Genomic DNA, 23,759 nt, shown 5'->3' with positions numbered 1-23,759 from the left:
CTATTTCTCTTTTCCTCTGACACTTAAAGGAATCTCTATACTGTGACATAGAGGATTCCACATTTTCTTGTTCCCTTCTCTTTCATATGAGCAGGAGCAAGGACAAAGGCATTCTTGTTGAAGCTGATCCTGAACCTGAAAGGACTTTGAAGAGAAAGCTAAGAGAAGCCAAAGCACAACTCTCTTTAGAGGACCTGACCGAATTCTTCAAGGAAGAAAACATGGCAGCAGAAAACAACAACAATGCAAACAATGCAAGGAAGGTGCTGGGTGACTTTACTGCACCTACTCCTGATTTTTATGGGAGAAGCATCTCTATCCCTGCCATTGGAGCAAACAACTTTGAGCTTAAGCCTCAATTAGTTTCTCTAATGCAACAGAATTGCAAGTTCCATGGACTTCCAATGGAAGATCCTCATCAGTTTTTAGCTGAATTCTTGCAAATCTGTGACACAGTCAAGACTAATGGGGTTGACCCTGAAGTCTATAGACTGATGCTATTCCCTTTTGCTGTAAGAGACAGAGCTAGAATATGGTTGGACTCTCAACCTAAAGAAAGCCTGGACTCATGGGAAAAGCTAGTCAATGCCTTCTTGGCAAAATTCTTTCCACCACAAAGATGGAGTAAGCTTAGAGTGGAAGTCCAAACCTTTAGACAAAAGGATGGAGAATCCCTCTATGAAGCTTGGGAAAGATACAAACAATTAATCAGAAAATGTCCTTCTGACATGCTTTCTGAATGGAGCATCATAGGTATTTTCTATGATGGTCTCTCTGAACTATCTAAGATGTCCTTGGATAGCTCTGCAGGAGGATCTCTTCATCTGAAGAAGACGCCTGCAGAAGCTCAAGAGCTGATTGAAATGGTTGCAAATAACCAATTCATGTACACTTCTGAAAGGAATCCTGTGAACAATGGGACTAATCAGAAGAAAGGAGTTCTTGAGATTGATGCTCTGAATGCCATACTGGCTCAGAATAAGATATTGACTCAACAAGTCAATTTGATTTCTCAAAGTCTGTCTGGAATGCAAAATGCACCAAACAGTACTGAGGATGCTTCATCTAAGGAAGAAGCTTATGATCCTGAGAACCCTTCCATGGAAGAGGTGAATTACCTAGGAGAACCCTATGGAAACACCTATAATTCTTCATGGAGAAATCACCCAAATCTCTCATGGAAGAATCAAGAGAGACCTCAACAAGGTTTCAATAACAATAATGGTGGAAGAAACAGGTTTAGCAATGGCAAGCCTTTTCCATCATCTTCTCAGCAACAGACAGAGAGTTCTAAGCAGAATACTTCTGACTTAGCAACAATGGTCTCTGATCTAATAAAGACCACTCAAAGTTTCATGAATGAAACAAGGTCCTCCATCAGAAATTTGGAAGGACAAGTGGGTCAGCTGAGCAAGAAAGTTACTGAACTCCCTCCTAGCACTCTCCCAAGTAATACAGAAGAAAATCCAAAAGGAGAGTGCAAAGCCATAGACATGGCCGAATTCTGGGAGGAAGGAGAGGCAGTGAACGCCACTGAGGAAGACCTCAATGGGCGTGCACTGGCCTCCAGTGAGTTCCCCAATGAGGAACCATGGGAATCTGAGGCTCAAAATGAGACCATAGAGATTCCATTGGACTTACTTCAGCCATTCATGAGCTCTGATGAGTATTCTTCCTCTGAAGAGGATGAGTATGTCACTGAAGAGCAAGTTGCTAAATACCTTGGAGCAATCATGAAACTAAATGACAAGTTATTTGGAAATGAGACTTGGGAGGATGAACCTCCCTTGCTCACCAAAGAACTGGATGACTTGTCTAGGCAGAAACTGCCTCAAAAGAGGCAGGATCCTGGGAAGTTTTCTATACCTTGTACCATAGGCACCATGACCTTCAAGAAGGCCTTGTGTGACTTAGGGTCAAGTGTAAACCTCATGCCCCTCTCTGTAAAGGAGAAATTAGGGATCCTTGAGGTGCAAGCTGCAAGAATCTCATTAGAGATGGCAGACAATTCAAGAAAACAAGCTCATGGACTTATAGAGAATGTTTTGGTGAAGATTGAAGACCATTACATTCCTACTGATTTCATAGTCCTAGAGACTGGGAAGTGCATGGATGAATCCATCATCCTTGGCAGACCATTCCTAGCCACAGCAAAGGCTGTGATTGATGTTGATAGAGGAGAGTTGATCATTCAAGTGAATGAAGAATCCATGGTGTTTAAGGCCCAAGGATATCCCTCTATCATCATGGAGAAGAAGCATGAAGAGCTTCTCTCAAAACAGAGCCAAACAGAGCCCCCACAGTCAAACTCTAAGTTTGGTGTTGGGAGGCCACAACCAAACTCTAAGTTTGGTGTTGAAACCCCACATTCAAACTCTAAGTTTGGTGTTGGGAGGTTTCAACACGGTTCTGAGTGTTTCTGAGGCTCCATGGGAGTCCTCTGTCAAGCTAATGACACTAAAGAAGCGCTTGTTGGGAGGCAACCCAATGTTTTATAATTAATTATTTTCTTTTGTTATTTTATCTTTTTTGTAGGTTGATGATCATAAGAAGTCACAAAAACAATGAAAAAAGCAAAAACAAAATGAAAAACAGGAAGAAAAACAGCACACCCTGGAGGAAGATGCTGCTGGCGTTCAAACGCCAGTCAGCCTAGCAGTTGGGCGTTTAACGCCCAGTCTGGCACCTTTCTGGGCGTTTAACGCCAGAAAAGGGCACCAGACTGGCGTTAAACGCCAGTAAAGGGCAACAACCTGGCGTTAAACGCCAGGAATGGGCACCAGCCCGGCGTTTAACGCCAGAAATGGCTCAAAACGTGATTTTGAGCAACTTTTGGTGCAGGGATGACTTTTCCTTGACACTACAGGATCTGTGGACCCCACAGGACCCTACCATCACTCTCTCTCTTCTTCCCCCATTCACCAATCACCTCAACACCTTTTCCCCAAAAACCCCTCACCTATCAAATCCCATCTTTCTCTTCACCACTCACATCCATCCTTCATAAATCCCCACCAACCTCACCCTTCAAATTCAAACCATTTTCCCTCCCAAACCCACCCTCAAATGGCCGAACCTTTTACCCCCCCTCTCTCCTATAAATACCCTTCTTCAACTCTTCATTTTCACACAACCTAAACACCCTTTCTTCTCCCTCTTTGGCCGTATACACCACCATCTCCCTCTTCTTCATTTCTTCTTCTTCTACTCTCTTCTTTCTTCTTTTGCTCGAGGACGAGCAAATATTTTAAGTTTGGTGTGGTAAAAGCGTTGCTTTTTCATAACCATTATGGCACCAAAGGCCGGAGAAACCTCTAAAAAGAGGAAAGGGAAAGCAAAAGCTTCCACCTCCGAGTCATGGGAGATGGATAGATTCCTCTCAAAGGTGCATCAAGACCACTTCTATGAAGTTGTGGCCTTGAAGAAGGTGATCCCCGAGGTCCCCTTTTCACTCAAAAAGGGTGAATATCCGGAGATCCGCCATGAGATCCGAAGAAGAGGTTGGGAAGTACTTACCAACCCCATTCAACAAGTCGGAATCTTGATGGTTCAAGAGTTCTATGCCAATGCATGGATCACAAAGAACCATGACCAAAGTGTGAACCCGAATCCAAAGAATTATCTTACTATGGTTCGGGGGAAATACTTGGATTTTAGTCCGGAGAGTGTGAGGGTGGCGTTCAACTTGCCTATGATGCAAGGAGATGAGCATCCTTTCACTAGAAGGGTCAACTTTGATCAAAGGTTGGACCAAGTCCTCACAGTCATATGTGAAGAGGGCGCACAATGGAGGCAAGACTCAAGAGGAAAGCCGGTTCAATTGAGAAGGCATGACCTCAAACCCGTGGCTAGAGGATGGTTAGAGTTCATACAACGCTCAATCATTCCCACTAGCAACCGGTCCGAAGTTACCATAGACCGGGCCATCATGATCCATAGCATCATGATTGGAGAAGAAATAGAAGTTCATGAGGTTATAGCCCAAGAACTCTATAAAGTGGCGGACAAGACCTCCACTTTGGCAAGATTAGCCTTTCCTCACCTCATTTGTCACCTCTGTTATTCAGTTGGAGTTGACATAGAAGGAGATATCCCCATTGATGAGGACAAGCCCATCACCAAGAAAAGGATGGAATACACAAGAGACCCCTCTCATCAAGAAATCCCTGAGATTCCTCAAGGGATGAACTTTCCTCCACAAAACTATTGGGAGCAACTAAACACCTCCCTAGGAGAATTAAGTTCCAACATGGGACAACTAAGGGTGGAGCATCAAGAACACTCTATTCTCCTCCATGAAATTAGAGAAGATCAAAGAATCATGAGGGAGGAGCAACAAAGACAAGGAAGAGACATTGAGGAGCTCAAGCACTCCATAGGACCTTCAAAAGCAAGGAAGAGCCGCCATCACTAAGGTGGACCCATTCCTTGATTTCCTTGTTCTTTATTCCTTTGTTTTTCGAATTTTATGCTTTATGTTATCCATGTTTGTGTCTTATGATCATTAGTGTCTTAGTGTCTATGCCTTAAAGTTATGAATGTCCTATGAATCCATCACCTTTCTTGAATAAAAATGTGCTTAATTGAAAAAGGAAGAATTGCATGAATTTTGAATTTTATAATAGTTTAATTATTTTGATGTGGTGGCAATATTTTTGTTCTCTGAATGTATGTGTAAACAGTGCATATGTATCTTGAATTTGTGGTTCATGAATGTTGGCTCTTGAAAGAATGATGAAAAAGGAGACATGTTACTGAGGATCTGAAAAATCAATAAAATGATTCTTGAAGCAAGAAAAAGCTATTCAAAAAAAAAAAAAAAAAAAAAAAAAAAAGAGAAAAAAAAAAACCGAAAAAAAAAAAAAAAAAAAATCGAAAAAAAGAAAGAAAAGAAAGAAAAAGAAAAGAAATAAAGTTGTGATCCAAGGCAAATAAGAGTGTGCTTAAGAACCCTGGACACCTCTAATTGGGGACTTTAGCAAAGCTGAGTCACAATCTGAAAAGGTTCACCCAATTATGTGTCTGTGGCATGTATGTATCCGGTGGTAATACTGGAAGACAGAGTGCTTTGGGCCACAGCCAAGACTCAATAAATAGCTATGTTCAAGAATCATCATACTTTACTAGGAGAATCATTAACACTATCTGGACTCTGAGTTCCTAAAGAAGCCAACCATTCTGAATTTCAAGGGATAGATTGAGATGCCAAAACTGTTCAGAGACAGAAGGTTAAAAGCCCCGCTCATCTAGTTAATACTGATCTTCACAGATGTTTTTGGAATTCATTGCATATTCTCTTCTTTTGATCTTATTTGATTTTCAGTTGCTTGAGGACAAGCAACAATTTAAGTTTGGTGTTGTGATGAGCGGATAATTTGTATACTTTTTGGCATTGTTTTTAGTATGTTTTTGATATCTTTTAGTTAGATTTTAGTACATTTTTATTAGTTTTTATTTAAAATTCACTTTTCTGGACTTTACTATGAGTTTGTGTGTTTTTCTGTGATTTCAGGTATTTTCTGGCTGAAATTGAGGGACCTGAGCAAAAATCTGATTCAGAGACCAAAAAGGACTGCAGATGCTGTTGGATTCTGACCTCCCTGCACTCGAAGTGGATTTTCTGGAGCTACAGAAGCCCAATTGGCGCGCTCTCAACGGCGTTGGAAAGTAGACATCCAGGGCTTTCCAGCAATATATAATAGTCCATACTTTGTCCAAGATTTGATGGCCCAAACCCGCAAAGCAATCCGGCCTCAGGAATTCCAGCGTTAAACGCCGGAACAGGAATAAAAGTTGGAGTTAAACGCCCAAACTGGCATGGGAGCTGGCGTTTAACTCCAGAAAAGGTCTCTACACGAATTTCCTTGATTGCTCAGCCCAAGCACACACCAAGTGGGCCCGGAAGTGGATTTTTATGTCATTTACTCATCTATGTACTAGTTTTCTATAAGTAGGACCTTTTACTATTGTATTAGAGAGCTTTTATCAAGACTTTGGTAGCTATCTTCACTTTTATGCTATCTTAGATCTTTGGGAGGCTGGCCATTCGGCCATGCCTAGACCCTGTTCTTATGTATTTTCAACGGTGGAGTTTCTACACACCATAGATTAAGGGTGTGGAGCTCTGCTGTACCTCGAGTATTAATGCAATTACTATTGTTCTTCCATTCAATTCCGCTTATTCTTTTACCAAGATATCACTTGTTCTTCACCTATGAACAAGGTGACTGACAACCATTCTTGTTCTACAAGCATTCGAGGCTTAGTGAATATCTCTTGGATTCTTCGGAATCTTCGTGGTATAGGCAGGACCTGATGGCGGCATTCAAGAGAATCCGGAAGGTCTAAACCTTGTCTGTGGTATTCTGAGTAGGATTCAATGATTGAATGACTGTGATGTGCTTCAACCCTGTAACCTACTGGGCGTTAGTGACAGACGCAAAAGAGTTATTCTATTCCGGTAGGGGAGGGAACCAAACCGGTGATTGGCGGCACTGTGACAGAGTGCTTTGCATTAGCTTTCACTGCGCGGATGGGAGGTAGCTGCTGACAACAGTGAGACCCTACACGAGCTTGCCATGGAAAGGAGTAAGAAAGGATTGGATGAAGGCTGTAGGAAAGCAGAGAGACGGAAGGGAAGGCATCTTCATACACTTGTCTGAAGCTCATACACCAATGATATACATAAGTATCACTATCTTTATCTTCTATGTTATTTTCGTTCATCACCATATATATCTGAGTTTGCCTGACTAAGATTTACAAGATGACCATAGCTTGCTTCAATACTAACAATCTCCGTGGGATCGACCCTTACTCACGTAAGGTTTTATTACTTGGACGACCCAGTGCACTTGCTGGTTAGTTGTGCGAAGTTGTGTAATGCCATGGTATTGAGCGCACCAAGTTTTTGGAGCCATTACCAGGGATTATGAGAGTTGTGAAAAAGTATAGTTCACAATTTCGCCGACCAGGGAGTAAGGAAGCAAGGGAGTGAACTGGGCGGAGCGCCGCCGCGGAGGGTGACAGGCACGGCAGAGCAGTGATAGCGCTCGGTGGCGTAGAGGCTGAGTGAAGGGTAGCTGGCGGCGGTGAGAGAGGGAGAGTGAGAGGAAAATATGAATGGGGAAAGAGAGGGAGGGGCAGCCGAGTGCTTTTCGCCGGCGGTGATGGCAGAGGTGGTTCGGGCAGGGATGAGCAGAGCGAGAGAATGAGAGGTTGGAAGTGAGAGAGAGAGACGACGGATGAAGGTTGGGTGGTGGTGATGGCGGCCGCTGTTAGCGGCGGAAGTTGAATAGAGGTTAGAGGAGGAAAGAGGAAGAAGATGATGGGGGAAGAAGAGATGTGCGCGACTGCGCAACACCCTCGCGCATTAGGGTTATCCTCTTATTCTGAATTCGCGCGGGCGCGTACATTGCGCTCAAGCGTGGATGGGGAAACTACATAGGGTGCGTGCGCGGATAGTGCGTGCACGCGTACATGGAGTTGGGCTGGAGGCTTAGAGTGAGCTCAGCGCGCGCCCAACTTTCTGGACAAAGGCCTGGAATGGCGGCATCAGCTAAGGCGCGCATGCGGCAAGTGCACGTTCGCGTACGTTGGTAGTGCAACATAAAGCGCGCAAGCGCGATGCGTGCGCTCGTGTCTTTTCCTCCTTTTGTAGATGGGCGCGCACGCGGCGAGTGCGCATCCGCGCGAGATGAGTTGGGCTGGGGGCTTAAAGTTGGCCCAGATTCAGCGCAACTCTCTAGAGATTGGCTCAGAAATTGCAGCAGCAGATCGACGCGGACGCGGCAGGTGTGCGTCCGCGTGCACTTCCTTGTAGCTGTGTGGACGCGCACGCACGTAGTGCACGTTAGCGTGGGTTATGTTGGGCTCAGGGCATAGTGTTTGCCCAAGAGAGGCCCAACTCTCTGGAATTTGGGTGATGATGCAGCTACTCAGGGACGCGTGCGCGTACAGCGTGCGCGCGCGTCTACCCTTTTTTTTAATTTGCCCAGGTGTTTTCTATAATGCTCACAACTCTTTATTCACTCAACTATCATCTACTTCACCAAAACATGCAATTTGATACTATTCATTTACTACTAACACAACATACATGTGACTATGCTAACAATCTAATTGTACAAACAAAACTATATGAAATATACTTACAATGGCAACTCAAATCCCTTATTAAACAAAACTAAGAGAGAATGGAAAGAGTTTACCATGGTGGGGTGTCTCCCACCTAGCACTTTTATTTTAAGTCCTTAAGTTGGACATTTAGGGGAGCTCCTCATCAAGGTGGCTTGTGCTTGTACTCGTCTTGGAACTCCCACCAATGCTTGGTTCTCCATTGTTCCCCAAGATTTCTTATGGATTGAGCCAAGTGTTGATGGAGTTCTTCACAAGCTTGGGGCTCCCATAGTTGATCCTCTTCTTGTGATCCGAGATCCCACACTTTATCTTCACACCCGTCTTGAAGTTGATCATCATTATTGGTCCATCCGGGTGGTGAACAAGATGAATTCTCTATGAAGTACCCAACAAACCTCCTAGACCCATCTATTTGAGCACTATTCCCACCTTTGTATTCAACTCTTGAAGTATCAACCAAAATGAGCCTTGATTTGCAACGCCAACCACGAAACATCTTTCGCTTACGCTTTATCCCACAAAGCATCCTAAGTTGACCATCCGTTTTAAGCAAGCCATACTCAAGTGGGACAATAAATCTAATAGAAATGAATTTTACCCACTCAAGTGAAGGAGTAGATGACAACCTTGGCAAAGATGCTTCCAAAGATCTTGACAAAGCATAACCAATCCCCGTTCTTCTATTTCTAGGGACTTCCACCTCTTCACAAGATCTCTTAATCTCAATCCTTTGTTCAATAATTTTATCTAAACCTTTTCCTTTACTCAAGTTATAATAGGGAGGGTGAGAAAAATTTACCTCCTCAACGCTTTCAAATCCAACCGGAGAAGGTTCTTCAAGTTCAAAGGATTCTCCACCACTAGGACTTGATGCTTGCTCTTCATCACCAAGGGAACTCAATTCTTTCTCTATCCCATCCAAGTCTTCATATGGAATATGCCTTAGAAGGTGTGCACTTTTCTCTCTAGCATCAATTTCAATCATCTTGGAGGGGTTTTCTTCAACTCTATGTTCCCATGGAAGCTCCGCATCTCCTAAGTCTTCTACCACTTCTTCCTTGTCTTCAACAATTAAAGCTTCCTCCAATTGTTCCAATACAAAGCAACTTCCCTCATTTCCCACCGGAGTTTCCAATCTCTCCTTCATACTATGTTCTTCATTCGATTCTCCACATGTATCCATAGGAGTTCCTTGAGTGTTCAATCATTGGGAGGTTAATTGATTTGTTACCACCTCTAAGGCGATCGTAAAATTTTGCATATCCCTTTTCATCTTTTCTTGCCCTTGAACAAGAACACCAAGGGTTTCATCCATTAGAGATTGGGGTGGGTGGAAGGGTTCATCATTTTGGGGGAAGGGTTCATAGTAGGAAGATGGTTCTTCTTGGTAGAGTTGTGGTGGTTCAATATTCTCCACTTTTTCTACTTGTTGCACAACATGCTCCATGGTTGCTTGAAATTGATCCAATGCTTCTTTGAGATGATCCCTTGACTCTTGTTCCTCTTGGATAATATGATTAGGATCATGTGACTCTTGGATTGAAGGACATAAGTATTCTTCCATGGGAGGTTGTGGTGGAAAGTAGTATTCATCTTGTGGTTGGAAATTTTTATATATTAGAGGTGGTTCATCTTGGTAATAATATGGAGGGGGTGGCTCTTGAAAATATTGATGTTGGAATGGTGGTGGCTCTATATGTGGTTCATATGGCTCATATGGTTGTTGGTAGGATGGATGTGGATTAGGGTCATATGAAGGTGGTTGGTAAGAAGGGGCTTGTGAGCATGGTTGAGAGTTATGTTGAGGATATGGTTTATAGGCATATGGTGGTGGTTCTTGAAAGTCACAAGGTGATTCACCATAGCCATTGGATTGATATGCATCATAGAATGGCTCTTCTTCATAGTGCATTGGTGGAGGTTGTTGCCATGAGGATTGATCATATGCATATGGCTCCTCCCACCTTTGATTGTCCCATCCTTGATACACATCTTCATTGTAGCTCCCATCACCTACAACATAGTTATAATCACACTCATAGCCAAAATGAGAATTCATGGTGAAAAGAGAAAACAAAAATAAAAAACTAATAGAAAATAAGAGAAACAAAATTCTACAAATAGCAAACAAAGCAAAAAAGCAAGATATTCACACTATTTACGTATATACAATAACCAATAACATAACACCATTGCAATTCCCCGGCAACGGTGCCATTTTGATGATTAGATTTTTGACGGTTTAGAATTTCACAAATGAATTCTCGTTGCAAGTATAGTTTCTAAACCAACAATAATCCTTTCATACAAAAGATTGTTTGTCACAAGTAATAAACCCTTAAATTTATAAACTGAAGTATTGGAACCTCGGGTCGTTCTCCCTAGGAATTATAATAAAGTGTCTTGTTATTGGTTGTGAGTTGTTTTCGGGGTTTTGATATGAAGCATGAAAGATGAATGGGAAGAAAGTAAACTAATGGCTAAAAAGGTCTTGGCAAGGGTTGGTGGTCAAGGATCTCTATCCTAATCACTAACCACAATATGAGAATTGGCAAGGATTAATCTCATTAAATCATCCTCTAACTAGTAGTAAAGGAAAGTCAAATGAGCTATATCAATCCTAGTCCATAAGTCCTAACTCTCCACTAATTCAATTAGTGAAAACTAGAGTAAATGGCTCCCAATCATCAATTACTTGGACATTAGTAACTCAAGAGTTCCTAAGTTACCTTTCCAAACCAAGAGTATAAAATTCTACTCTAAAATCCAACCAAGCATTTCATCAAACACTTGGAAGGCATAAAAGGAAAGCATAGTAAAATTGCAAGAAAAGTAAATCTACACTACTCAATTGCAAGGAATTAAACAACAACAAATCAAATGAACACAATTATTATGAATTACCTCTAATTGAATTGAAAGAGAATAGGAGGAACAAAAGTAGATCTACAACAAAGTATAAGAACAACATAAAGGAAATTACAACAAAAGAATAGAGGAAGATGAATGTAACAACAAAGAATTGAAAGGTAGAAGTAGAAGAAAATGAATTAAAATCTAGATCTAAGAATTAAACCTAATCCTAATCCTAATCCTAGAGAGAAGTGAGAGCTTCTCTCTCTAGAAACTAACTCTAACTACTAAACTATGCTAAACTAAACTAATGGTAACTAACATCTAAAGTATGAAAAGTATGTTCATTTCCCCTTCAATCCTTGGCTTAAATAGCATCAGAAATGAGTTGGATTGGGCCCACAAGGCTTTAGAATTCGCTGGCCACGTATTGCTTTAAGTGGACCATATGGCAGCAACGACACGTGCGTGTACAGTGCGCGTACACATCACCATACGTGTAGCAACTATGGCAAATCTTATATCATTTCAAATCCCCGGATATTAGCTTTCTAACCCAATTGAAACCGCATCATTTGGACCTCTGTAGCTTAAGTTACGGTCGATTAAGTACGAAGAGGTCGGCTTGACAGCTTTTGCGATTCCTTCATTTCTTCATGAGTTCTCCAACTTTACATGCTTTTCCTTCATTCCCTTGATCCAATCTTTGCCTCCTAAATCTGAAATCACTTAACAAACATATCAAGGCATCTAATGTAATCAAGGTGAATTAAATTAATCTATTTTAAGACCTAAAAAGCATGTTTTCACTCTTAAGCAAAATTAAAGGAGAATATACAAAACCATGCTATTTCATTGAATAAATGTGGGTAAAAGGTCATAAAATCCCTTAAATGAAGCATAAGATAAACCCTACAAATGGGGTTTATCAGTTATTAATTTATTAATTCCTGCAATTTATTTCTCTTGTTCAAAACCTTTTCAAAATCCAAAAATACAGTTTTCCATAACCAATAATAAATCATACTTCCCTGCATTTCCTTGAGAAGACGACCCGAGGTTTGAATACTTCGGTTTATAAATTTTATTGGGTTTGTTACTTGTGACAACTAAAGGTTTGTACGAAAGAATTTTCTGTTGGTTTAGAAGCTATACTTACAACGCGATTATATTTGTGAATTTCTTTACCGATAGGAAATCCAATCGTCAGTAGACTCCCAACTTGACTTGGGAGTTGATTAATAGGAGACCCTTGAGTTGGGATACTCAAGAATTAATTGGTAATTGCAAGTTGTTGGCTAGCTCTCTAGTTACTAATGCTAATCCTTCCCAAGGAAGAGGATTAGGACTTGTGAATAGAAGTTAGCTCAATTACTTGACTTTCCTTTATTCGGTAAAGGCTAACTAAGTAAAAACAACAACCCATTATTAATTAATCCTGGGAAAATTCAACAAGGATAGAACTTCCGATTTATCTTCTCCCAGTCAAGGCTTTTTATCATAAATCTCTCGTTCATATTCTTCGCTTTGATTCTATTCTCCAACTTCAAATTTCTCAGAAACCTACTGATCAATAAATAGCACTCTCTTAGCAACTCGTTGGGAGACGACTTGGGATTCATACTCCTAGTATTTTATTCTTAAATTGTGACAGAACCCCTTTCTAAATTGATACACAGAATCTTCAATGGTTAAGAGCTATACTCGCAACGTCAGTTCATTATAAATTCTTAATCGACAATTTTCTGCTTCGTCAGGTAACAAGCTCTAAATAAGTAAAATAATATATTTATATATTTTGGATGATTCAAATAATTAATAAGATGTTCTGCTGTTGTTGTATAGTCATCTATCATTTATACAATTATACACTACTACTAATTTTTTCCTATAAATTAATCATAATCACTCTTTGTTTTATCAAAAAACACTCTTAAAATAGCACACTCTTTTCTCTTTTTAAATTAAAATACACTATCTTCTTCAACAAACTCACTCTCACTCCAACTTGGATAAATACACTTTCAGCAAACTTCTTTTCTTCAAAAACCCTAAACCCTTCTACTATACTAGCTTTCACTTTCACTCTCTCTTGGATGAATACTAAGCCTTACCCCCACCCAATTTTAAACATACATGCGGCATGTGTGTTGAGCAACGCGTTTCCTGTATGTTGGAAAAAGCAGATTCTCATTCGGCAACACACCTATGGGTGGTAATAAATAGAGTATGGTAGTATTTAGACCCAACTCTAACCGTACTCGTGAATTGATTTTTCACTAAAACTTAATTCTACTCTACCTGTGAATTTTTAATATGTCAACCCTAATCCTATCCGTCGTCAACTCGCTGGTATCCGACTCTACCTGCAGATTATAAAAAAAATACAATATTCAATATTCTAATGAGATTTTGAGATTGTAATTTGATATTTATATATTATTAAATAGATTTGTTTTTATATAAATAAAAGTGTTAAACTTTCAATTCAAGATCTTGACTTAATGGTTAAAATTTTTTTATATAAATGAAAGGCTTTTGGTTTGATACTCACACATTTTATATATGTATGTATGTATGGTGAATTCTATCTAATTCTTCCTAATAACATGTATGATGTGTAAGCTTCTAATTGAATGTTATTTTAATCTGATAACTAACTGTACTTATAACTTGAGTTACTTCAATTTGAGTTAATATTTTAACGATAATAGAATTATTTTGTAATTAAGTTATTATTTAAAATGGGTGATTATATAATTTTTTAAAATATTAATAAGGAATTCTGGTACAGAGTTTTGAATGAGTTAGGATTTGATTTATTAATTTTGAAAAAAGAAAAAAATGATTATGTTAAATAAATATTATAAAATTCTGATTCAAAGGCCATGAAAAGTGTTGTTTGTGACAAAATGTCAAATTTTAGTCACTGTACTAATATTTTATGATAAATATGAGATACTTGCTACTTAAAAATAAGAGAAACTCATAAGTGTTTTGTTAAAAAAGAATAATTTGAAAATAAAATTTAATTATTAGTATTTTAAAAAATTATATAATTATCTATTTTAAATAATAATTTAATATAAAATTATTTTATTATGATTTAAATATTAATTTTAATGAAATTGATATCATTCAAGTTATAATTATAATTAGTTATCAATAATATTTAATTAAAAATTGACATATTATAAAAAATAAATTACATATTATTTAGAGAAAGTTAAAAAAAATTATATATATATATATATATATATATAATATCTTAATTTCCGGTTTCAAGCTCCACGTGTCACATTATCCTTTTGAAAGAAAATTTTGTTTACTTTTTTCTATTGGTGTTAAAAAGTCATCAAACGTGATGAAACTATGAAAGATAGAAGCCCCCGAAGTCTTACTATGTGCTGGTCATGGATGGAAATTTCAACACCTAATTAAATACCTGGTAGTTCAACACCCACTCTTTTCTGCCACCAGTCCATGAAGAAGAAGAAAAGCAGCAGTAATTTTCTCCCTAAATTTTTAGGTACCCTTTTTATCCAGGTAATAAAGAGAGGGGTGTTTTAGCTAGCAGATTGAAAGAAGATGTTGGTCCAGGCGTGCAGCAATTCCCCAAATTTGATTTTAGAAGGAAAGGTTTCTGTAGCTGATGACGGCAGCGTAGCTGGTGGCGACAGATGGGGTGCTGTTCAGTTTCCAATCAGGAGCATGAAGAAGCAGATGAATCCTTTCTTTGCCTCCACTGGGCAACAGTGGAAGGAGCAGAAGCTCGCCGAAAAACCCGCAAGGTTCGTCGTCAACACTGCCACTCAGGAGATAAAATAGCCCCATAAGGAGCTCATCACCAATGTCCAATCTTCTTCTTCCTCTTTCTCTCACTAACTGTAGCCTTATTTTCCCCTGAACGGATAGCTTTCATTTTTGGCACATCTTGCTAATATGTACATGTATTCTTATTAAACTGAGTATTTATGTTCTTATTAAACTTCATGTTTTGCTGTTCATAGCAACGAACAAAGCACAGAGCAGAGATGAAAGAACTTATGTTCCTGGACTGAAGCGTTGGGTTAATAGGGTTACGGGTTGACATGATAGTTTGATGTGACGATCGTTCTTGATGCCACATTTAATTAGCTGCCGATATCCAAGGTGGTGCGCAGTAATTCCTCTTCTCAATCGAAATTGAAGTTTATTGCTGTTGTTGTTGTTGTTGTTGGAAGTGATATTCTTATTGTAACTTGCTATAGGGTTTTTGCTGTTCTCACCTTTGATGTTTTTTGTCACCATTTTGTGCTTTCATTTCAGGATATAGCTTCAATTCATGGCTTGGGATCTCTGGGGTTCTTCATACGACCAAGGTTTCTTGTTTTCTCTCATTATCATCTCTCTGTAATTAATTTCTGTATGCTCAATGATGCTATGTACAGTTAAATTTACTGGGTTGCATGAAATTTGCCCCTTTCTCTTTGCTTTCTTTTGAATGATGTTTTTGCTTTTGTACATAATTTATTTGTTTCAGTTTTCTGCAAAGATAATTGCTTGATCATCCTGAGTGGCCATATGGCTTCTTCTTTGGCTGTGACCCTGGTATTCTTTCAATTTTACTTTATCCTACATTTATCCAATCTTCTTTGTTTGCATCACTGTTACTGTATTGATTTACTTTATATCTTTATTGAATTTGTAGATGTGATAGAGAAAGATGCCTTGAATGAGGAGTACTGTGTTCAGGTTTTAAGGATTTTGATCACCAAGGCAGATACCGAAATCAAGGAACTTGAAAAGGATCTATGGTCCCCTTCAAAATGAATTGGCCTGCGCTGAGCATGAGAAATGGCCTGAAATATGTTGTAGTGCTTTGACCGAAAGAATCAATTGGCTGGATGTTGCAATTAGTGCTTTGAAGAAAGATCATCCTGATGAAATAGAGACAGGGCTGCTATTACACTGTAAGCCTGCTGAGACACTTAATGAGATAGTGAAGGCTTTACAAAGGGATCATTGACAAGATGAAAACAGCCAAGTTTGACATTTGAATTCCCTTCCTCTTTCCAAGTTTACAAAATGTGATATTTTCCTGTTCCCTTTTGAAATCATTGCTATATTGATTTATTAGTATGGAAATGTAGCTTATCGAAGTATATGACCATAGCTATTAAGAATTATGAATCACTTACTATGTCCTAAAAAGATTAAGATTTATTAGTCTATTATACTATAGCACATAATATTACTTTAATTTTTATCTTCTATTTTGATGGTGCATTACTGTGTTGCAAGTGTTACATATGCTAATACTATAATTTGCAAATTCTATGGATTTGCTTCAATACTGGCTGTAAAATAGTTTTTCTTAATAGTTTGACTCTTAGTAGTCATTTTGGTGACTAATATAATCTTTATTTATTAGGTTGGAGATTTAGGATATGCATCAGAGGTTGGAAACTATGCTGAGTATTTAGGAGCTCCAAATGAGGTGTTATTTGTAATTGATGTTAATATCATAATTCCTTCACGTTCCAAGTAAACTTTTTTTGTGAATCTAATTATAGCTTTCTCATGTATAGGGATCAGGTCAAGCGACAACAGTTGGTTTAGGAATTGAACCCTTTGTAAAATTTGGTCTGTTTTCTATTTTTTTTGGGAGAACTTTGAAAGGATCATTGTTTAGTGGGTTAAACTCCATATCATACCTATTCATCATAGTTGACAAATGCATTAAACATGTATTCTAAATCTATATACATACCATAGAATGATTATATCTTGGTAAATTATATTTCAAAACAGTTTAAATGTTAATTATGTCTTATATGTCTTAAATAGTTAAATTGAATGATGACATTAAATTATGCAAGGGGATTTGTTTTGCTGCCTTGCTTTCATATGCTTTGGGTTGTTTTCATTAGGTGTTTTTGCTATTTGAAGCTCTGCTACTTTAGTTTTATATGTTGTTATCACAGTATTATGTTGTTGTTATTGGTGATTGGTGCACGAAATTGTGATCACTACAACTTCGCACAACTAACCAGCAAGTGCACTGGGTCGTCCAAGTAATACCTTACGCGAGTAAGGGTCGATCCCACGGAGATTGGTGGTATGAAGCAAGCTATGGTCATCTTGTAAATCTTAGTCAGGCAGACTCAAATGTATAATGGTGATGAACGAAAATAACATAAAGATAAAGATAGAGATACTTATGTAATTCATTGGTGTAAGAGCTTCAGACAAGTGTATGAAGATGCCTTCCCTTCCGTCTCTCTGCTTTCCTACTGTCTTCATCCAATCCTTTCTTACTCCTTTCCATGGCAAGCTCGTGTAGGGTCTCACTGTTGTCAGCAGCTACCTCCCATCCTCTCAGTGAAAGCGATTGCATATGTCCTGTCACGGCATAGCGGAATTCAGCTGTCGGTTCTCGGTCAGGCCGGAATAATATCCATCGATACTTTTGCATCTGTCACCAGACGCCCCGCCTGCTAGGAGTTTGAAGCACGTCACAGTCATTCAATCATTGAATCCTACTCAGAATACCACAGACAAGGTTTAGACCTTCCGGATTCTCTTGAATGCCGCCATCAGGTCCTGCCTATACCACGAAGATTCCGAAGAATCCAAGAGATATTCACTAAGCCTCAGATGCTTGTAGAACAAGAATGGTTGTCAGTCACCTTGTTCATGGGTGAGAATGGTGATGGGCGTCAATCATCACCTTCATCAAGTTGAAGAACAAGTGATATCTTGGACAAAGAACAAGCGGAATTGAATGGAAGAACAATAGTAATTGCATTAATACTCGAGGTACAGCAGAGCTCCACACCTTAATCTATGGTGTGTAGAAACTCCACCGTTGAAAATACATAAGAACAAGGTCTAGGCATGGCCGAATGGCCAGCCTCCCAATGAGGGTTCAATCATCAAAACATGATCAAAAAAAGATAGATGAAAATACAATAGTAAAAGGTCCTATATATAGAAAACTAGTAGCCTAGGGTGTACATAGATGAGTAAATGACATAAAAATCCACTTCCGGGCCCACTTGGTGTGTGCTTGGGCTGAGCAATGAAGGAATTTCGTGTAGAGACGTTTTCTGGAGTTAAACGCCAGCTTTTAATCCAGTTTGGGCGTTTAACTCCCAATTAGGTGCCAGTTCCGGCGTTTAACGCTGGGAATTCTTGGGGTGACTTTGAACGCCGGTTTGGGCCATCAAATCTTGGGCAAAGTATGGACTATCATATATTGCTGGAAAGCCCAGGATGTCTACTTTCCAACGCCGTTGAGAGCGCGCCAATTGGGCTTCTGTAGCTCCAGAAAATCCACTTCGAGTGCAGGGAGGTCAGAATCCAACAGCATCTGTAGTCCTTTTCAGTCTCTGGATCAGATTTTTGCTCAGGTCCCTCAATTTCAGCCAGAAAATACCTGAAATCACAGAAAAACACACAAACTCATAGTAAAGTCCAGAAAAGTGAATTTTAATTAAAAACTAATAAAAATATAATAAAAACTAAACTAAAACTACTAAAAACATACTAAAAACAATGCCAAAAAGCATACAAATTATCCGCTCATCACAACACCAAACTTAAATTGTTGCTTGTCCCCAAGCAACTGAAAATCAAATAAGATAAAAAGAAGAGAATATACTATAGACTCCAAATCATCAATGAAACTAAGCTCCAAATTAGATGAGCGGGACTAGTAGCTTTTTGCCTCCGAACAGTTTTGGCATCTCACTTTATCCTTTGAAATTCAGAATGATTGGCTTCTTTAGGAACTCAGAATCCAGATAGTGTTATTAATTCTCCTAGTTAAGTATGATGATTCTTGAACACAGCTACTTATTGAGTCTTGGCTGTGGCCCAAAGCACTCTGTCTTCCAGTATTACCACCGGATACATACATGCCACAGACACATAATTGGGTGAACCTTTTCAGATTGTGACTCAGCTTTGCTAAAGTCCCCAATTAGAGGTGTCCAGGGTTCTTAAGCACACTCTTTTTGCCTTGGATCACAACTTTATTTCTTTCTTTTTCTTTTCTTTTCTTTTTCTTTCTTCTTTTTTTTTTTCGTTTTTCTGTTTCTCTTCTTTTTTTTTTTTTTTTTTTTGTTTTTTGTATTCACTGCTTTTTCTTGCTTCAAGAATCATTTTTATGATTTTTCAGATCCTCAGTAACATGTCTCCTTTTTCATCATTCTTTCAAGAGCCAACAACTTTAACATTCATGAACCACAAATTCAAAAGACATATGCACTGTTCAAGCATACATTCAGAAAACAAAAGCATTGCCACCACATCAAACTAATTAAGCTAGTTTTAAAGATGAATTTGAAATCCTGTACTTCTTGTTCTTTTGTGATAAAAACAGTTTTCATTTAAGAAAGGTGATGGATTCATATTCATAGCTTTAAGGCATAGACACTAAGACACTAATGATCATAAGACACAAACATGGATAAACATAAAGCACTAAAATTTGAAAAACAGAAGAATAAAGAACAAGGAGATTAAAGAACGGGTCCACCTTAGTGATGGCGGCTTGTTCTTCCTCTTGAAGATCCTATGGAGTGCTTGAGCTCCTCAATGTCTCTTCCTTGTCTTTGTTGCTCATCTCTCATGATTCTTTGATCTTCTCTAATTTCATGGAGGAGGATGGTATGTTCTTGGTGCTCTACCCTTAGTTGTCCCATGTTGGAACTCAATTCTCCTAGGGAGGTGTTTAGTTGCTCCCAATAGTCTTGTGGAGGAAAGTGCATCCCTTGAGGTATCTCAGGGATTTCTTGATGAGAGGGGTCTCTTGTTTGCTCCATCTTCTTCTTAGTGATGGGCTTGAGGTCATGCCTTCTCAGTTGAACCGGCTTTGGATGCCATAAATGGTTATGGAAAAACAAAAAGCAATGCTTTTACCACACCAAACTTAAAAGGTTTGCTCGTCCTCGAGCAAAAGAAGAAAGAAGAGAGTAGAAGAAGAAGAAATGGAGGAGAGGGAGATGGCTTTGTGGTTCGGCCATAAGGGGAAGAAGTGGTGTTTTATGAAGGATGGATGTGAGTGGTGAAGAGAAAGAGATGTTGAGGTGATTGGTGAATGGGTGAAGAAGAAGAGAGAGAGTGGTGGGGTTGGTGGGGATCCTGTGGGGTCCACAGATCCTGAGGTGTCAAGGAAAAGTCATCCCTGCACCAAATGGCATCAAAATCCACGTTTTGAGGCATTTCTGGCGTTAAACGCCGGGCTGGTGCCCATTTCTGGCGTTTAACGCCAGGTTCTAGCCCTTTCCTGGCGTTTAACGCCAGTCTGGTGCCCCTTTCTGGCGTTAAACGCCCAGAATGGTGCCAGACTGGGCGTTAAACGCCCAACTGCTACCTTCACTGGCGTTTAAACGCCAGTGAGTTCTTCCTCCAGGGTGTGCTGTTTTTCTTCCTGTTTTTCATTCTGTTTTTGCTTTTTCAATGGATTTTGTGACTTCTTATGATCATCAACCTACAAAAAAGATAAAATAACAAAAGAAAATAATTAATTATAAAACATTGGGTTGCCTCCCAACAAGCGCTTCTTTAGTGTCATTAGCTTGACAGAGGACTCCCATGGAGCCTCAGAAACACTCAGAACCTTGTTGAAACCTCCCAACACCAAACTTAGAGTTTGAATGTGGGGTTTCAACACCAAACTTAGATTTTGGTTGTGGCCTCCCAACACCAAACTTAGAGTTTGACTGTGGGGGCTCTGCTTGGCTCTGTTTTGAGAGAAGCTCTTCATGCTTCCTCTCCATGATGATAGAGGGATGTCCTTGGGCCTTAAACACCAAGGATTCTTCATTCACTTGAATGATCAACTCTCCTCTATCAACATCAATCACAGCCTTTGCTGTGGCTAGGAAGGGTCTGCCAAGGATGATGGATTCATCCATGCACTTCCCAGTCTCTAGGACTATGAAATCAGTAGGGATGTAATGGTCTTCAATCTTCACCAAAACATTCTCTACAAGTCCATGAGCTTGTTTTCTTGAATTGTCTGCCATCTCTAATGAGATTCTTGCAGCTTGCACCTCAAAGATCCCTAATTTCTCCATTACAGAGAGGGGCATGAGGTTTACACTTGACCCTAAGTCACACAAGGCCTTCTTGAAGGTCATGGTGCCTATGGTACAAGGTATAGAAAACTTCCCAGGATCCTGCCTCTTTTGAGGCAGTTTCTGCCTAGACAAGTCATCCAGTTCTTTGGTGAGCAAAGGTGGTTCATCCTCCCAAGTCTCATTTCCAAATAACTTGTCATTTAGCTTCATGATTGCTTCAAGGTATTTAGCAACTTGCTCTTCAGTGACATACTCATCCTCTTCAGAGGAAGAATACTCATCAGAGCTCATGAATGGCAGAAGTAAGTCCAATAGAATCTCTATGGTCTCATTTTGAGCCTCAGATTCCCATTGGTCCTCATTGAGGAACTCAGAGGAGATTGGTACACGCCCACTGAGGTCTTCCTCAGTGGCGTCCTCCTCCTCTCTTTCCTCTCCATATTCGGCCATGTCTATGGCTTTGCACTCTCCTTTTGGATTTTCTTCTGTATTACTTGGAAGAGTACTTGGAGGGAGTTCAGTAACTTTCTTGCTCAGCTGACCCACTTGTCCTTCCAAATTTCTGATGGAGGACCTTGTTTCATTCATGAAACTTTGAGTGGTCTTTATTAGATCAGAGACCATTGTTGCTAAGTCAGAAGTATTCTGCTTAGAACTCTCTGTCTGTTGCTGAGAAGATGATGGAAAAGGCTTGCCATTGCTAAACCTGTTTCTTCCACCATTATTGTTATTGAAACCTTGTTGAGGTCTCTCTTGATTCTTCCATGAGAAATTGGGGTGATTTCTCCATGGAGAATTGTAGGTGTTTCCATAGGGTTCTCCTAGGTAATTCACCTCTTCCATTGAAGGGTTCTCAGGATCATAGGCTTCTTCCTCAGATGAAGCTTCCTTAGTACTGCTTGGTGCATTTTGCATTCCAGACAGACTTTGAGAAATCAAATTGACTTGTTGAGTCAATATCTTGTTCTGAGCCAATATGGCATTCAGAGTGTCAATCTCAAGAACTCCTTTCTTCTGACTAGTCCCATTGTTCACAGGATTTCTTTCAGAAGTGTACATGAATTGGTTATTTGCAACCATTTCAATAAATTCTTGAGCTTCTGCAGGCGTCTTCTTCAGATGAAGAGATCCTCCAGCAGAGCTATCCAAAGACATCTTGGATAGTTCAGAGAGACCATCATAGAAAATACCTATGATGCTCCATTCAGAAAGCATGTCTGAAGGACATCTTCTGATTAATTGTTTGTATCTTTCCCAAGCTTCATAGAGGGATTCTCCATCCTTCTGTCTGAAGGTTTGGACTTCCACTCTAAGCTTACTCCATCTTTGTGGTGGAAAGAACTTTGCCAAGAAGGCATTGACTAGCTTTTCCCAAGAGTCCAGGCTTTCCTTAGGTTGAGAGTCCAACCATGTCCGAGCTCTGTCTCTTACAGCAAAAGGGAATAGCATCAGTCTATAGACCTCAGGGTCAACCCCATTAGTCTTGACTGTGTCACAGATTTGCAAGAACTCAGCTAAAAACTGATGAGGATCTTCCATTGGAAGTCCATGGAACTTGCAATTCTGTTGCATTAGAGAAACTAATTGAGGCTTTAGCTCAAAGTTGTTTGCTCCAATGGCAGGGATAGAGATGCTTCTCCCATAGAAATCAGGAGTAGGTGCAGTAAAGTCACCCAGCACCTTCCTTGCATTGTTGGCATTGTTGTTGTTTTCGGCTGCCATGTGTTCTTCTTCTTTGAAGAATTCGGTCAGGTCCTCTAAAGAGAGTTGAGCCTTAGCTTCTCTTAGCTTTCGCTTCAAGGTCCTTTCAGGTTCAGGGTCAGCTTCAACAAAAATGCCTTTGTCCTTGTTCCTGCTCATATGAAGAAGAAGAGAACAAGAAAATATGGAATCCTCTATGTCACAGTATAGAGATTCCTTGAGGTGTCAGAGGAAGAAGAGGAATAGAAGACAGAAGTAGAAAATTCGAACTTATCAAAGAAGATGGAGTTCGAATTTTGCATTAAGGGATAGTGTTAGTCCAAAAGTAGAAGGATGTGAGAAGAAGGGAAGTAATTTTCGAAAATTTAAGTAAAAGATTTTGAAAACATTTTGAAAAACACTAATTGATTCTCAAAAACTAAGAATAGAAAAAGAATCAAGTGATTTTTGAAAAAGATTTGAAATTAGAAATCAAAAAGATATGATTGAAAACTTATTTTGAAAAAGATGTGATTGAAAAAGATTTGATTGAAAAGTTATGGTTTTAAAAAGATGTGATTGAGAGGATATGATTTGAAAACAATTTTAAAAGATTTTATTTGAAAATAATTTGAAAAGATATGATTTTAAGAATTAATGACTTGCCTAACAAGAAAAGATATGAATCAAACATAAAACCTTCCTTAACAGAATAGGCAAAAAATGTTCAATCAAATCATTAATTGTTAGTAAGTATCTTTGAAAAAGGAAAGAAATTGATTTTGAAAACATTTGATTGAAAAGATATGATTTGAAAAAGATTTGATTTTGAAAAACTTTGAAAACTTGAAAAAAAAAATTGATTTTGAAAACAAAATCTTCCCCTAGCACCATCCTGGCGTTAAACGCCCAGAATGTGCACATTCTGGCGTTTAACGCCCAAACTACTACCCTTTTGGGCGTTAAACGCCCAGCCAGGCACCCTGGCTGGCGTTTAAACGCCAGTCTGTCTTCTTC

At 39.3% G+C, this 23,759-nt stretch overlaps 1 long non-coding RNA gene and 2 other non-coding genes across 3 annotated transcripts; 2 read left to right on the top strand and 1 right to left on the bottom strand.

Moving 5' to 3' along the window:
* Positions 1-626: 626 nt before the first annotated feature.
* LOC130984723 (small nucleolar RNA R71) lies at positions 627-734 on the bottom strand. Its single transcript, XR_009088637.1, has one exon. It is a non-coding gene; the product is annotated as a small nucleolar RNA R71 (small nucleolar RNA).
* A 14,011-nt stretch (positions 735-14,745) lies between these two features.
* LOC130983187 (uncharacterized) lies at positions 14,746-15,839 on the top strand. The gene is made up of 5 exons (XR_009087274.1): positions 14,746-14,783; positions 15,003-15,144; positions 15,301-15,353; positions 15,515-15,582; positions 15,683-15,839. It is a non-coding gene; the product is annotated as an uncharacterized LOC130983187 (long non-coding RNA).
* Positions 15,840-22,271: 6,432 nt separating this feature from the next.
* LOC130984122 (small nucleolar RNA R71) lies at positions 22,272-22,379 on the top strand. The gene has a single exon (XR_009088075.1). It is a non-coding gene; the product is annotated as a small nucleolar RNA R71 (small nucleolar RNA).
* The last annotated feature ends 1,380 nt before the right edge of the window (positions 22,380-23,759 follow it).

Source organism: Arachis stenosperma, chromosome 5 (assembly GCF_014773155.1).
Source record: "Arachis stenosperma cultivar V10309 chromosome 5, arast.V10309.gnm1.PFL2, whole genome shotgun sequence".
In the NCBI taxonomy this organism is placed as follows: domain Eukaryota; kingdom Viridiplantae; phylum Streptophyta; class Magnoliopsida; order Fabales; family Fabaceae; genus Arachis; species Arachis stenosperma.
This window is presented reverse-complemented; position numbering and strand designations above follow the sequence as displayed.